The sequence below is a fragment of the Rana temporaria genome, chromosome 5 (genome assembly GCF_905171775.1).
Source record: "Rana temporaria chromosome 5, aRanTem1.1, whole genome shotgun sequence".
NCBI classification, from domain to species: domain Eukaryota; kingdom Metazoa; phylum Chordata; class Amphibia; order Anura; family Ranidae; genus Rana; species Rana temporaria.
This window is the reverse complement of record NC_053493.1, coordinates 39,601,576-39,617,128: the sequence shown is the minus strand read 5'-3', so window position 1 is coordinate 39,617,128 and position 15,553 is coordinate 39,601,576. Positions and strand designations below refer to the sequence as shown.

The 15,553-nt window shown below is 47.3% G+C and overlaps 1 protein-coding gene and 1 pseudogene across 1 annotated transcript in view; both read right to left on the bottom strand.

Moving 5' to 3' along the window:
- NMT2 (N-myristoyltransferase 2) overlaps nucleotides 1–15,553 on the bottom strand; it is a 96,764-nt gene that overhangs the window by 77,239 nt on the left and 3,972 nt on the right. The window lies entirely within an intron of this gene.
- On the bottom strand, nucleotides 13,192–13,300 carry LOC120942222 (annotated as a pseudogene).

The window sequence follows — 15,553 nt, the reverse complement described above, 5'->3', positions numbered from 1 at the left end:
CTGCCAGCTGGCTGCATTATCTGGCCGCTTTACCATCATTTTAGCTGTGCTATTTGGCCGCTAGCAGGCTGCTTTTAACTGCTAGCGTTTGAAGAAAAGGGTTAAATGCATATTGCATATATAGCGCCCCCCCCTGAAAAAAATTCAGCGGATGCCCATGAAGTAGGGCTGCACGATTCTGGTCAAAATGAGAATCACGATTCTTTTGCTTAGACAAAAGATCACGATTCTCAAAAATGTAATGCCAAAACCCCCCCCCCCCCCCAAAAAAAATTATTTTTTATAAATAAACCTGTGATTTATCTGAAAATATAAAAAAGAGACCAGTGATATGTCTATAATGTTAAAGATCATAGAACTCCTATGAAAAAAGCAGAATAAAACTTTGATTCTGATTTCTTTCATAGGAGTTATATGGTCTTTAACATTATAGACATATCACTGGTCTCTTTTTTTATAGATCAGAAGCAGTACTGCCAGCAACCATTGGGTGGCGCATGGATACACACAGTTGTACAGAACTGTGAGAAGGTTTAATACATCAGAAGCAGTACCGCCAGCAACCACTGGGTGGCGCATGGATACAAACTACTGTTGTGAGAGAAGCTCAGGCATCTATCCAGCGGCGCAGGCTGCTGACGTTGGTTTCGATGTCGGCGGCATTTGCATTCCACACTGGTTACGTGGACGGCGGTGACATGTAGGAGAATCGTCGGTCATTCTGAGGGGAGATCGCGGAGGAGGAGAATCGAAATCGCGATTCTCTCCGCGATTAATCGTGCAGGTCTACCAAAGGTGTGCATAATGTGCGCTGGCGTGCATACATTCAGTGGCATTGCAATGCTTTTCCACAGCTGTGTGTAATTGTCGCAAAAATGCAACATGTCCTTTTTTTTCCAGTGAGCACCAATGCACCACACTGGAGTGAACTGAAGCCATAGGACAGTGATGGTGAACCTTGGCACCCCAGATGTTTGGAACTACATTTTCCATGACACTCATGCACTCTGCAGTGTTGTTGAATATCATGGGAAATGTAGTTCCAAAACATCTGGGGTGCCAAGGTTTGCCATCACTGCCACAGGATACAAGATAAACTGGCATGTTCTTGTGTTGGGAATACGTTCAGCAACACTGCCCGATGCAGTTAGTGTGAACAAGCCCCAAGAGTGAAAACCCTTACCTTGCAAATGCTGGGAAAAAGAAAACGGTCACTAAACTTCCCCTCTCCCTTGTCGCATATACCGTACTCACCTTTCTTTACACCCATAGGAGCCAGAAAATTAAAATACCTGGTAGTAGGGTTGCATATCGGTATTGGTGCCAATACCAAGTACCGTATTTATCGGCGTATACCGCGCACTATTTTGCCCTGAAAATCAGGGCAAAATCGTGGGTGCGCGATATACGCCGATACCCGCCACGAGTTTGAATACTGCGCCGGCATATACCGAGCGCAGTACACTCGTGAATCTTCGGGCAGTCTCGGCGCCTCTCGCACTGACGTCCTGAGCGTACAGGACGTCAGCGCGACAGTTGCCGATCCTGCCCGAAGATTCACGAGTGTACTGCGCTCGGTATATGCTGGCGCAGTATTCAAACTCGTGGCGGGAAACGAGCGGGGAGGACGCCGGACCCGCCGAAGAGGACACCCGACCCGCCGAAGAGGACACCCGAAGCCGCAGAAGGACGCCGGACCCGACGAGGTCGCCGATGGACGCTGCGCAAGACACCAAAACTAAGTACAAAAAAAACAAAAAAACTTTTTTTCCACAGGATTGGGGGCCACTTTAGGGGTGCGCGGTATACGCGGGAGCGCGTTATACCGCGATAAATACGGTACATGCACAAGTACTCGTACAAATGCTCCCGATACCCGAAACCGATACCTTTGAGCTCATACAAAATGAATGGGCTCAAATCACACTGCAAAGATGCGCATTCGTTTGAACAGGAATGCGGTGCGATTCCAGTTCGAATTGCATGTGGTTCCCCCCACCGCTTCTGTGCAATTTCACACCGTACAGAAAGACAGGGAAGCGCCATCTAGAAGTGCAGCAATGGGCAAACAGTTTGTTAAAATTTTTATCACAACTAACATGTTAAAAAGTAATATATCTTGCACGTCAAATACAAAACCACGCCCGCTTGCGGTGCTCACAGGGCTGGAGATGTATAGGCGGTCCGCCCCCAAGCTGACATCACTTCCACCCTATACCCGGCCACAGGGGTCCTTCCTACACTTCCTCCAGCCCTGTGAGCACCACAAGCGGCCGTGGTTTTGGATTTGACATGCAAGATATATTATGTACTTTTAACATGCAAGGTTGTGATAAGACCTAGACAGACAATGCTGACCAGAGTTCGTATATGTGTTATAAGCCAGAAGAGTCAGGAGGGCAGGAGGGATATTTCCAGGAAATAAATCAGAGCAAAGAGCACGTCTACTGGACACGAGGTTTGACCGGGACATAACATTCAACAAGGAGTGTCAGCTAGAGAGCGACAGTGATTGCGGGACCTTTCTTAAACAGCTTAGTCAGCATAGGTGTTAGGAGGGCCAGGGGGGGGCGACATTTGTTAAGACTAGTTAGGTTTTAGAATTCCACTTTAAAGCATTTCTTAACCACTTAAGCACCGGACCATATTGTTGCTCAAAGACCAGAGCACTTTTTGCGATTCGGCACTGCGCCGCTTTAACTGACAATTGCGCGGTCGTGCGACGTGGCTCCCAAACAAAATTGGCATATTTTTTTCCCCACAAATAGAGCTTTCTTTTGGTGGTATTTGATCACCTCTGCGGTTTTTAGTTTTTGCGCTATAAACAAAAATAGAGCGACAATTTTGAAAAAAAATTATATTTTTAACTTTTTTGCTATAATAAATATCCCCCAAAAATATATAAAAAAATATATTTTTCCTCAGTTTAGGCCGATACGAATTCTTCTACATATTTTTCGTAAAAAAAAAAAAAAAAAAAAAAAAAAAAAAAAAAAAATCACAATAAGTGTTTATTGATTGGTTTGCGCAAAAGTTATAGCGTTTAGAAAATAGGGGGTATTTTTATGGCATTTTTATTAATATTTTTTTTTTCTAGTAATGGCGGCAATCAGCGATTTTTTTTCGGTACTGCGACATTATGGCGGACACTTTACACATTTTTGGGACCATTGGCATTTTTATAGCAATTAGTGCTTTAAAAATGCATTGGATTACTATAAAAATGCCACTGGCAGTGAAGGGGTTAACACTAGGGGGCGGGGAAGGGGTGAAGTATGTTCCCTGGGTGTGTTCTAACTGTAGGGGGGTGTCCTCACTAGGGGAAATGACCGATCTTCTGTTCATACATTGTATGAACAGAAGATCAGCCTTTCTCTCCCTGACAGGACCGGGAGCTGTGTGTTTACACACACAGCTCCCGGTCCTCGCTCTGTAACGAGCGATCGCGTGTGCCCGGCGGCGAAACTCGCCCGTCGGGCACGCGCGCGCGAGAGCCGACATATAGCTACGGGCTCTCGCGTAGGGGAGCTGACCTGCCGCCGTATAACTGCAGCGGCTGGTCGGCAAGCAGTTAATAAGAAGTCCATGGAGCCTGAGCTCGTTTGGCTGGGCTTCTCCTCTGGGTCACAGGAGTGGAATTTGATTTGCACTCCTGTGATCCATTTTCAGCAGAGAGCGGACTGAAGTCTGATCTCTGCCGACGTCACAGGAATCAGTCCAGACACCTCGTCATCCGGACAACAAAGTCTGGATCCGCCAGGTGCCTGGACTGATAACCATCTTAGCCTCACAGCGAGCCGCTGAGATGGCCGATCCACGCCCCTCCACAGCTCAGCGCCCCAATGAGCATGGAGGAGCAGAGAGGAGAGCTGCTGATTGACAGGCAGCAGCTCTCCACTAGGGGAGCCGAGAAAATCGAGCCATCGGCGATGTTTGATGGTGTAGACACCGGGGGACAGATGCAGCATCCACCTAGACAAGTATGATGGGTTAAAAAAAAACCACATACTTTTCTTTTAACCCAACAAAAAAACGAGGATCCTGTTCCTTTAAAGCATAAATAACAGCAGAGTGCTTGTGCTGTGTAATTTGTCCCTCTGTATCACCTGAAATACCCAGTTGATCCTGCCATTTTCTGCCCTTCCCCCTGTAAACGGACCCTGGTTAATCATGGCTGCTGAGCCCTGACACCGTGGTCAGTTTATGTGCCTGCGTCATCGGCAGCTCTCCTCTCCCTGCCTGTTGGCTAGTCTGTGTGTGAGCCCTCCCTTGTAGCACCACTCCAAGCAGTACAACCATTACTGCACACAAGCACTGCCAGCCCTACGGCCAGTATAACCTGTACTATATACTGTAAGCCTTTGTAAAATTCATCTTCTAAATACCTTATTCCTTCTCCCTGATCAGCGGTCACGTGACGTCACCCTCTTCCTCTGATGTATGTACTAGGGAGGGAGGTCAGGTGACCGCCCAGCAGACATCAGAGGGAGATCCCTATTAGGGCCGAAACAAATCGATTAATCGACAACTAATCGATTATGAAATTAATCGATTACCATTTTATAATCGATCGGCCAGTAATGAAATGGGGTTAAAAAAAAAAATGGCCCTTTATAGTACAAAAAGAGCAAATTAGCGATTATTTGCTCTTTTTGTACCAATTTTAGTTTTTTTAACCCCATTATGTGACTAAACATCTCAGGTCTGGGGTCAGACCTCTGTGTGTTTTTTGGTGCTTTTTGGAGAAACACACTACAGTTCATTTACATGTAGTCCTATGGGACACGCTCACAGCCATGATTTCTTTCAGCTGCTGCGTATTTGGAAAGGGCAAGGACTTTTTTCTTTAATGCAAAATGGTGCCATTTTTTTTTTTGGTTCAATATACCGTATTTATCGGCGTATACCGCGCACTATTTTGCCCTGAAAATCAGGGCAAAATCGTGGGTGCGCGATATACGCCGATACCCGCTTTCCCGCCACGAGTTTGAATACTGCGCCGGCATATACCGAGCGCAGTACACTCGTGAATCTTCGGGCAGTCTCGGCGCCTCTAGCACTGACGTCCTGTACGTACAGGACGTCAGCGCGACAGTTGCCGAGTCTGCCCGAAGATTCACGAGTGTACTGCGCTCGGTATATACCGGCGCGGTATTCAAACTCGTGGCGGGAAGGACGCAAAAACGCCGCAGAAGGACGCCGGACCCGCCGAAAAGGACACCGGACCCGCCGAAGAGGACACCGGACCCGCCGCCAAAGGGACACCGGACCCGCCGCAGAAGGACACCGGACCCACCGCAGAAGGACACCCGAAGCCGCAGAAGGACACCGGACCCGACGAGGCCGCCGCGCAAGACACCAAAACTGTAAGTACAAAAAAAAACGTTTTTTCCACAGGATTGGGGGCCACTTCAGGGGTGCGCGGTATACGCGGGAGCGCGTTATACCGCGATAAATACGGTACTTCAATGGAGAGGCTGCAGAAAAGTGTGTAATGTGTTTTTGTAGCAATTTTTTTTAACGTTATTAACCGATTAATTGAAACAATAAATCGACCAACTAATCGATTATGAAAATAATCGTTAGTTGCAGCCCTAATCCCTATCCCTCCCTAGTACATACATCAGAGGGAGATCCTGGTCCCTCCCTCCCTAGTACATACATCAGAGGGAGATCCTGGTCCCTCCCTCCCTAGTACATACAGAGGGAGATCCTGGTCCCTCCCTCCCTAGTACATACAGAGGGAGATCCTGGTCCCTCCCTCCCTAGTACATACAGAGGGAGATCCTGGTCCCTCCCTCCCTAGTACATACATCAGAGGGAGATCCTGGTCCCTCCCTCCCTAGTACATACATCAGAGGGAGATCCTGGTCCCTCCCTCCCTAGTACATACATCAGAGGAAGATCCTGGTCCCTCCCTCCCTAGTACATACATCAGAGGAAGATCCTGGTCCCTCCCTCCCTAGTACATACATCAGAGGTAGATCCTGGTCCCTCCCTCCCTAGTACATACATCAGAGGGAGATCCTGGTCCCTCCCTCCCTAGTACATACATCAGAGGGAGATCCTGGTCCCTCCCTCCCTAGTACATACATCAGAGGAAGATCCTGGTCCCTCCCTCCCTAGTACATACATCAGAGGAAGATCCTGGTCCCTCCCTCCCTAGTACATACATCAGAGGTAGATCCTGGTCCCTCCCTCCCTAGTACATACATCAGAGGGAGATCCTGGTCCCTCCCTCCCTAGTACATACAGAGGGAGATCCTGGTCCCTCCCTCCCTAGTACATACAGAGGGAGATCCTGGTCCCTCCCTCCCTAGTACATACATCAGAGGGAGATCCTGGTCCCTCCCTAGTACATACATCAGAGGGAGATCCTGGTCCCTCCCTAGTACATACAATAGAGGGAGATCCTGGTCCCTCCCTAGTACATACATCAGAGGAAGATCCTGGTCCCTCCCTCCCTAGTACATACATCAGAGGAAGATCCTGGTCCCTCCCTAGTACATACATGAGAGGAAGATCCTGGTCCCTCCCTCCCTAGTACATACATGAGAGGAAGATCCTGTTTCCTCCCTCCCTAGTACATACATCAGAGGAAGATCCTGTTTCCTCCCTCCCTGGTACATACAGGGGGAGATCCTGGTCCCTCCCTCCCTAGTACATACATGAGAGGAAGATCCTGTTTCCTCCCTCCCTAGTACATACATCAGAGGAAGATCCTGTTTCCTCCCTCCCTGGTACATACATCAGAGGAAGATCCTGGTCCCTCCCTAGTACATACATGAGAGGAAGATCCTGGTCCCTCCCTCCCTAGTACATACATCAGAGGAAGATCCTGGTCCCTCCCTAGTACATACATCAGAGGAAGATCCTGTTTCCTCCCTCCCTAGTACATACATCAGAGGAAGATCCTGTTTCCTCCCTCCCTGGTACATACATCAGAGGAAGATCCTGGTCCCTCCCTCCCTAGTACATACAGGGGGAGATCCTGGTCCGTTCTTCCCTCTACATACATCAGAGGGAGAGAGTGACAGGCGGTCATTTGACCGCTGATCGGCGAGAAGGAATAAGGTATTTAGAAGATGAATTTTACAAAAAGGCACGCAGTATATACTATAGTTTATACTAGCAGTGGGGCTGCCAGTGCTTGTGTGCACTGCCTTAACAACCCCTTTAAGGACTCGCTTGCTCCAATGAGCCATGCTGAATGTACAGTTGCATGTGCTGGAAGGCACAGTGTGGATGCAGCTTTTGTGGCACATCACACGGTTTCCACAGAAATGTGATGAAATGTCACATTCCGATACAGCTCTAGTCAGCACTGTGGTTTGCATTGCAACCTTCTGCTCGGAAAAAAGAAAGAAAAGGAAATCGTGCATGCAGGATTCAGCATTACTGTGACATAAACTGACAGCTTAGTATAGCCGAATCTTTGCTTGTCTATCTATTGGGGCTGTGCTGGAAACAGCGGCCATTGTAACCCCAACTCTATTGGCTGAATGTTCTTAAAGTGGTTGTAAACCTGGTTACACCACTTTTACCTACAGGTAAGCCTATAATAAGTCTTACCTGTAGGTACTGGAATAATCTCCTACACCTGCACAGTTTAGGAGATATCTACCATATAAGCTGCCGCCATTGGCGCATGCACACTGAAGAAAGGGCACGATTGTGCCTTTTCTAAAGGGCCGTGATGTGACCGGCGGCTCCCGCACGCATTCGAATTATGCTTTTACTTTGCAGGAAACAAAAAAGGAAGTAAAACCCACCAGGGTTTACTTCCTCTTTAAGGCTGGGTTCACACTGCTGTGAATTTTTTTTCTCCAAATTTGAGCCGTTGCGATCGCTCATTAAAATTACATTGTTATCCATCAGTGCCGTTCACATCGGTGTGAATCTAAGCTGCGGGAATAAAGGGTCCTGTGTGAGTTTGATCCATGTGGGATGCGTGAATTCAGCTCTATAGACTGGCATTCCCTGAAATCGCGGCCGCAAATCGCAGTAAAATTTTGCGATTTTGAATTCGCAGCAGTGTGAACCTAGCCTAAAGCTCAGCTCTGGGAATAAAAAAAATAAAATAAAAAAATCTACTCTTGCAGCAAGAGGTGCGAGTGGCTTACAGAGGAGGCTGCTGGAGTAAGGCTGGGCACACACACTACGTTTTTTTTCTCTTTTTTTAACCCAGTGGGCCAACGAACAAATAAAAAAACACCCAAATTCGCCATACTATCACATGCAATGTTAGTGCGGCAATCTAACCCGCCCCCCCCCCCCTTGTGCCTTTGTGTTCCGACTGCCGCCCCCCACCAGGATATAGGAAAACAAAACAGGGGTTGAGAATATAAGGGCAGTTGCTGTCAGCCGTACACATATATCCACCCCAAAGGGTTATAATGGACTATCTCGGTACTGATGTACAACAAGGTTTTTAGTATAAAAATAAGTTTAATACAAATAAAAATTTACAGGAAAAAACAACAGGAAAATGCAATAAAATATCAACCACTGTTGAAGTGGAGTATAGACAGATCTTTCCTCAAGTTTCGCGGAATGGGACCGCTTCTTCAGGAGTGGTCTATAAAGCAAATAATACAGTAAGATACAGTCAATGCCATATTGTATTTACCAGGGTTTGACAAACCCTGGGCGCCAGGTCACCGTTGCGACTAGAATTGGCGACCTAGCGCGGCACTGCTGGGGTATCCTGTGTCTCCATGCGCTCCCCTGCCGGCCGGTTATTGAGGCCGCGGCTTTGTTACATGTTTTGAGTTACAGATGAGGTCTAGGGCTAGAATTATTGCTCTCGCTCTACCGATCGCGGCGATACCTCACATGTGTGGTTTAAACACTGCTTTCATATGCGGGCGCTAGTCACGTATGCGTTCGCTTCTGCGCACGAGCTCGGTGGGACGGGGCGCGTTCCTGGCTCCTAATTTTTTTAGCTGGCTCCTAGATTCCATGCAAATTTGTCAAGCCCTGGTATTTACCATGTATCTTACTGTATTATTTGCTTCCTAGGCAACACCTCCTGAAGAAGTGGTCCCATTCCGCAAAACTTGTTGAGGAAAGATCTGTCTATACTCCACTTCAACAGTGGTTGATATTTTATTGCATTTTCCTGAGATAGTCCATTATAACCCTTTGGGGTGGGTATATGTGTACGGTCAGCCTCAGCAGCTGCCCTATACCCTCATCCCCCATTTTGTTTTCCTATATCAATTTGGATGATGGTACTTGATTATGGTCTATTACATTATTCTATGTGAGGCTATACTCAAAACCTTTGCATGCCCCACCAGAATATACTGAACTGGATGCTGGTTTTCCAGTATGCCCATATGATAGATGCCAGTGATGGAAGAAGGGGATGATCAGAGAAGACAGGATCAAACAGGCTTTTTACACAATGCAGAGGATTAACCCCTTAGGTTCTACAGTGAGTATAACAAGCATGCTTTACTACATATACAGACTGATTTTACTGTTGTAAAACTGGCCATGCATGGATATAAAAAAAAAAAAAAAAAAAAAAAAAAAAAAAATCGCTAATCATGTTAACGCCATCATTGTATCTAATGGTTTTCTACATATTGATCGTTAATGACATTCATGGTCAATTATTTGACGATCATTGCACATGTGCTGTACATTTTCCAAACTATTTACAATCGATTTCTCTACTCATATTCTGAAAATTGTTGCGCACACAAAACGTCGACATGATCAAATCAAAATGCGCCCACTTTTTCTAAAGTCGAACGATCGGGTTTATCGAATGCTTTCAAACGATTTCCCATCCATGTATGGCCAGCTAAAAACTTTAAGGGATGAGGTAAAGCTGACCAGACACTGTGGGGCGTTTTTTCTTTATTGTTTAGCCAGCAGACAAAATAAGGTGGATGGAGGATTCCCCCTCTCCCAGGATATTGTATTCTGACAACAGAACCACCACTCTCACAATACACCGATTGGCTACCACCGCCGATTGTCAAAAGATCTTTTAACATCATTGTCAGAAGACCAAATGACTGACATTTGTCAAGCAGGGATGGTAACTAGCGATGCGCCAAAACATATCAGGTGAAAAAGGTGTTATTGTCATTTTGCCGATAAGAGAAAAAGATGCTGATAATGGTGCCGAAAACACACAATTTTGCTGCGATTTTATTGTGCTTATGGCAGGGAGGATTTGATTTAAATCATAATCTTTAACCACTTAATCACTGCCCTATAGACGAAAGACGTCTACAAGGCGGTTCCTTAACTCTGGGAGGACGTCCATGGATGTCCTCCCAGAATCGCGGGCACACGGGGATGTCCGTGCCCGGCGCATCACCGCTGATAGAGGAGGGGAGAGAGCGGAGGCAGCAGCAGTGCTGTGGGCTGGATCTGTGACAAATGCAGTCACAGGTCCAGCCATCCATCCCTGCTCAGCCATCCCTGCCCCATAACAATACTCTGCAACATAACCAAACTGTGCAATACTCTGCAATACCCCACAATACCCCGCAATACCCTGCAACGTCGCCTATGGGGATTTTTAAGTAGCGAAGTTTGGCGCCATTCCACGAGCATGTGCAATTTTGAAGGGTGACATGTTGGGTATCTCTATTTACTCAGCGTAACTTCATCTTTCACATTATGCAAAAGAATGAAGAAAAAAATACTAAAATTTGCTAAATTTTATAACAGAAACAAAGAAAAATTCATTTTTTTAACAGAATTTTCAGTCTTTTTTCTCTTATAGCACAAAAAATAAAAAACCCAACGGTGATTAAATACCACCAAAAGAAAGCTTGATTTGTGTGAAAAAAAGGACGAAAATTTCATTTGGGTACAGTGTTGTATGACTAAGTAATTGTCAAATTGTGAGAGCACCGAAAGCTGAAAATTACAGGTGCTTTTTAAAATGTAAGGACTTATTCTTACTGGTAGTTAGAATCGTTAATATTTGCAAACAAAATAAAATTTTCCTATTTAGAATAATAAGCTGCAAGGTTAGTAAAACAGCGTTTTTTTTTTTTTTCCAGAAAGCCCATGGCGTGTGAAACACACTCAAAAAACTCCACCCGGTGAAAAAAAAAATGTGCACAACATAAAGAGGTGACACAAAAACGAGCAACGGGTGTACACAAGCCCTCTGAAATCAAAGGGCCTTGCCCTGAATCCCCCGGGGCATTAGGCTCCTGACAGGGAAAAGGCTACTTACACTTTGGTCCATCTGGCCGAAACCAGACGGACCCCATTCTCTGGAGGGTCTGCCGAAACAGACCCAACCAAGTACTAGGTGGTGCTCCCCCGAACTAAGCCAGAAGGCCATGTCCACTCCCTCCCAAGACTTTCAGGGCAGGCCCGAGGACCTACACCCAACCAGTCACACAGTGTAAACCAAGAACAAACATAAAAATACAAAAACGTGACACTAGGAATAATTAAAATAAAGTGGGGAAAGGGATAGTAAAGAGGAGAGTGAAAGGTGGCCATTGTGCAATACAATGGCCAGGAATAAAAAAAATTCCTCCGGTCCCAGCCAAAAGGCCCGGCCCAGGAGGCAGGTGCTAAAAAAAAGCGTTATCTGGTGAAGTGACCGTGGTACCATTAAATCAATGTGACCCTCACTCACAGTGATTCTCTGGTACACCTGGACTGCCACTCCAGGGGCACATGCTCTATTGAAAAGCCTGTGGCGTGCATAACACAACCCAAAAACTTCACCCGGTGCAGGAAAAAATGTGCATACACATAAAGAGGTGCAACAAAAAAAAAAAAAAAAACTGACGGGTGCATCGTCAAGTGGCCCTCCAAAAAGGGCCCAGCTCTGATCCCCCGGGGCGTTAGGCTCCTGGCAGGGAAAAGAGTAAACTGTGGTCCATGCAGCCGAAGCCACATGGACCCAACATCCTCGGAGGGACTTCTGAAACAGAACTCTCCTCTGTGGGGCGCGCCCCGGAGGGAGACCCCATGAGAGCAGGCGAACTGAGCCAGAAGGCCATGTCTGCCAACTCCCAAGACTTTCAGAGCAGGCCCGAGGACCAGCACCCTACTCGCCACACATAAAGTGCAGTGCACCAACAAAAAAAGATAAAAAAAAAAAAGTGACAAACACGGGGGTAAAATAAAAAAAGAAAGTGGGGGGAAAAGGAAGGCGGGAGAGTGAGTGGAAAGTGGTCAAAAAGGCTCGGCCCTAGAGGCAGGTGTTAAAAAGTGTGTTTGTGGAGATCGTGACCATGGTGCCAAACGATGAGTGCCCCTCACACACTCGTGCAATGTATGGCACCCCTGGACTGCCACTCCAGGGGCACCATCTCCACAGGCTTTTCAACGGTCCCTAACCCACGGTCCAGACCAGCAGCACCCTTCCCAGCCAGGATGGTAGGAGAAGAGGTCGGGGAGAGCCCACCTAAGCAGGCTACTATCCACAACCCCCATTCCTCCCACCTAATCACATTCAGGAGATACTACCCGCTCCTCCCAACGAAAAGAGGAGCAAGAGTTCTCTCCCGAACAACTGACTGGGGCAGGCACCACCAAAATCCAGGCCAGGGACCCAGCCCTCCAGCCTCTCTGTCCAAATCAGAAGGCTTCCACCTCCATGCCAGCAGGCTTAGCGTCTACCGACCGCCATCCCTTTCCCCCTCGCCGGGTACTAAGGACGGTCAGCATAGCACCACCTACTGGCAACTGATAAGAACCGGTACTACAATTGATCTTGGCCAAAGGGCCGAGAAGATTTCCTTCGTTCTGAAGAGAAACCAGAGTATCCAGGGGCACATGCACCATAGGCTTTCAAGTTCATATCCAACCCCCCCCCCGACAGGATCAGTGCAGCCCTCCATGCCGAGAGAGAGCCCTTCCAGGTTTTCTCAGGGAGAGCCGTCTATCTTACAGCCTCCCGGTACTAGCCCTTCTAGAACCCCCTCAATCTGGCAGATTTGCATGGCCTCACCCCGTCTCAAATTACAGGGCTACGCCAGCTCCTCCAACCAAATCGCCGACCGGGACAGCTCTTACACCGACACCAGCCAGAATAAGACTCGGCAAAAAGACCAGACCAAATGCAGCCACCCATCCTCACCAAAAGCACCCTTCCAGACGGCTCAGACTCGACCATGGCCTACCCCCGACTCGGTCAGGGCGTAGTAATCCATGAATCCCTACCGAAACCGTCCTTCCAGGTGCAATGACGCCATTGGATTTGCATCCACCCTCCCCATGTAGGAGGTGCTTCAGCCCATCCTTTGGCAACTGATAAGAACAGATACTACACTTTATCTTAGCCAAAAGGCCGAGAAGGATGAGGTAAGTGAAGGAGGACTGCACCAAGGTAAAGGAAGCTATTTAGGAAAAAAACAATTGTACCTTTAACATCTAATGTAAAGGGGAGGGGATGTGCTGGACATCTAATCTTACAGATAAAACCGGCCCTTTTGAGGGCAATCATAATGCTGATGCGGCCCACAATGAAATTGAGTTTGACACCCCTGTCCTAGAAGATTACCCAGCCATTGAGGCGCAGCGCGACTTGCACATGCGCAGCATGCACCCGGCTGTAGAGCCGCAAACTCACAGCTGGGTGCCCACACTTGTAATGCCAGCTCCGGGCAGAAGAGAGGGAGAAAAGCGAGGGTTCGGGCGGCCACATCGCTGGATCCTGGGATAGGTGGGTGTGTGTATAATAAAAGTCAGGAGCTACACTTTTTGTAGCGGCTGACTTTTAATAAACACAAAAACGTTTGGAACTCCACTTTAACTGACCAAAAATGCAGCAAGCAGGATTTTTAACACCACAATGGAAGCGCAACAGACCTGTGTGAAGACATACATAGAATTTAAATTTTTCTTGAACTTTTCTTGCGCTAAAAGGTGGCGATAATGGACGACAATCAACTCATATTCATTCATGATATTAAAAGTCAAATAGAATACAATTCTATATAAGAATATATATATATATTTTTTACAAACTGATTTTCAGTTTCGGAGTGCATCCCGCATTTTCGATTTCGGCGCACCTCTAATGGTAACACACTGATCAGACAGTCCCTGCTAAACCAACCGAATTTCAACCAGCTTTAGTATTTCTCCCTTTATCCCAGCACCCCGTTACACGCAACGGGCATTTCATTCTGGCAGTACAGGGAGTCGGGGGGTCACTGTCAGGGCGATTTTCTTTTCTAAGGCCTTAGGCACACAGGACGTTTTGCTCGCTCTCCTAGACGCCTATCCTCCTGGCAGCGGCATTTTGGCAGAGACAACAATTGACGTTTGCTAACACATGTAATGCATTTAGGCACGTCAAACGCTTGAGCGTTAATTCATTTCACTGGCCAGAATAATAATCTATCCCAGCCATTGAAATGAATTTCTGCTCAAGTGCTAAATGTGCCATGCACTTAGACGCATTAACAGGTGTCGGGAACATTTGTTCTGCCAAAAACGTTCCGGTTGTTGGATTTGTTTTCTGCCTCTAAATGCCTGTGGGCACAGACACACAGGCTAACATGCAGGGGTATAATGCCCCTAACAGCCATAGCTAGCTGTCCACTGCATATGTGCTACACTCTGTGAATGGTCCCGCAGGGACCTGTGACCTGTCCCAGAAGACTGCGGGGACTTCTGGCCGGATCGCCTAGGCCAGGGATCTCCAAACTACGGTCCTCCAGCTGTTGCGGAACTACACGTCCCATGATTCATTGTAAAACTCTGACATTCACAGACATGACCAAGCATTGTGGGAATTGTAGTTCCTGAACTACTGGAGGGCCATAGTTTGGAGACCCCTGGCCTAGGCAATCTGAGCAGAAGTAGGGGACTGTCAAAACTCGGTACCTGTTCTCTGCCAAATGTGGCAGAGAAGGGGGAGGGGGACTTAAAGCGTAACGTCCCCTTTTGGGTGGAGACGGCCATACACGGATTAAAATTAGGCAGGTTCAGCAGGGACCAGCAAAATTTCGATCCATGCAAGGCCAGTTGTACAGAAGTCAGTCTACTGATTGTCTTCTGTACAGCCACCCTGTCTTGATCGGCACTGCAGGATATAGCCGGTAGCACTGATCAGTCTATTTTGACAGCACGGAAGTCTCCTCAGTCACAATACAATAAGCTCAGCAAGGAGGATTCCCTCATCAGGTGTGTGGATGGGGAAATTGAGTCAGTGTTTATCGTTCTACCTACAAGACTGTACACAAGCCACAGTTACCCCATCCCAACATCGGCCCATTAAGATGGTTGAAGACCTGGAGACGCTGCCGCAGATGTCACATCACTAGAGGTGGAGGGGAGGCGAGCATTGATGGGTTTGATGTCACCAATGCTGAACTCCAGGAATTCAGCTACTTAGTAAAAACTGTATTCATACCACCAGTTATGCCCGAGGACAGCCATAGATGGTTTGAATCTTGGATCAGCAGGAACCGTGTATGGGCAGGCTGAATGTACCAAGTTAATCTGTACAACCAGCCTGCCGGATTCACTTGCGACTTTCGCTAGCGGCTTCTATAGCAGCAATAGTCACGGTCTTCTCCTGGCGGATAAGGCTTCCCATGTCTGC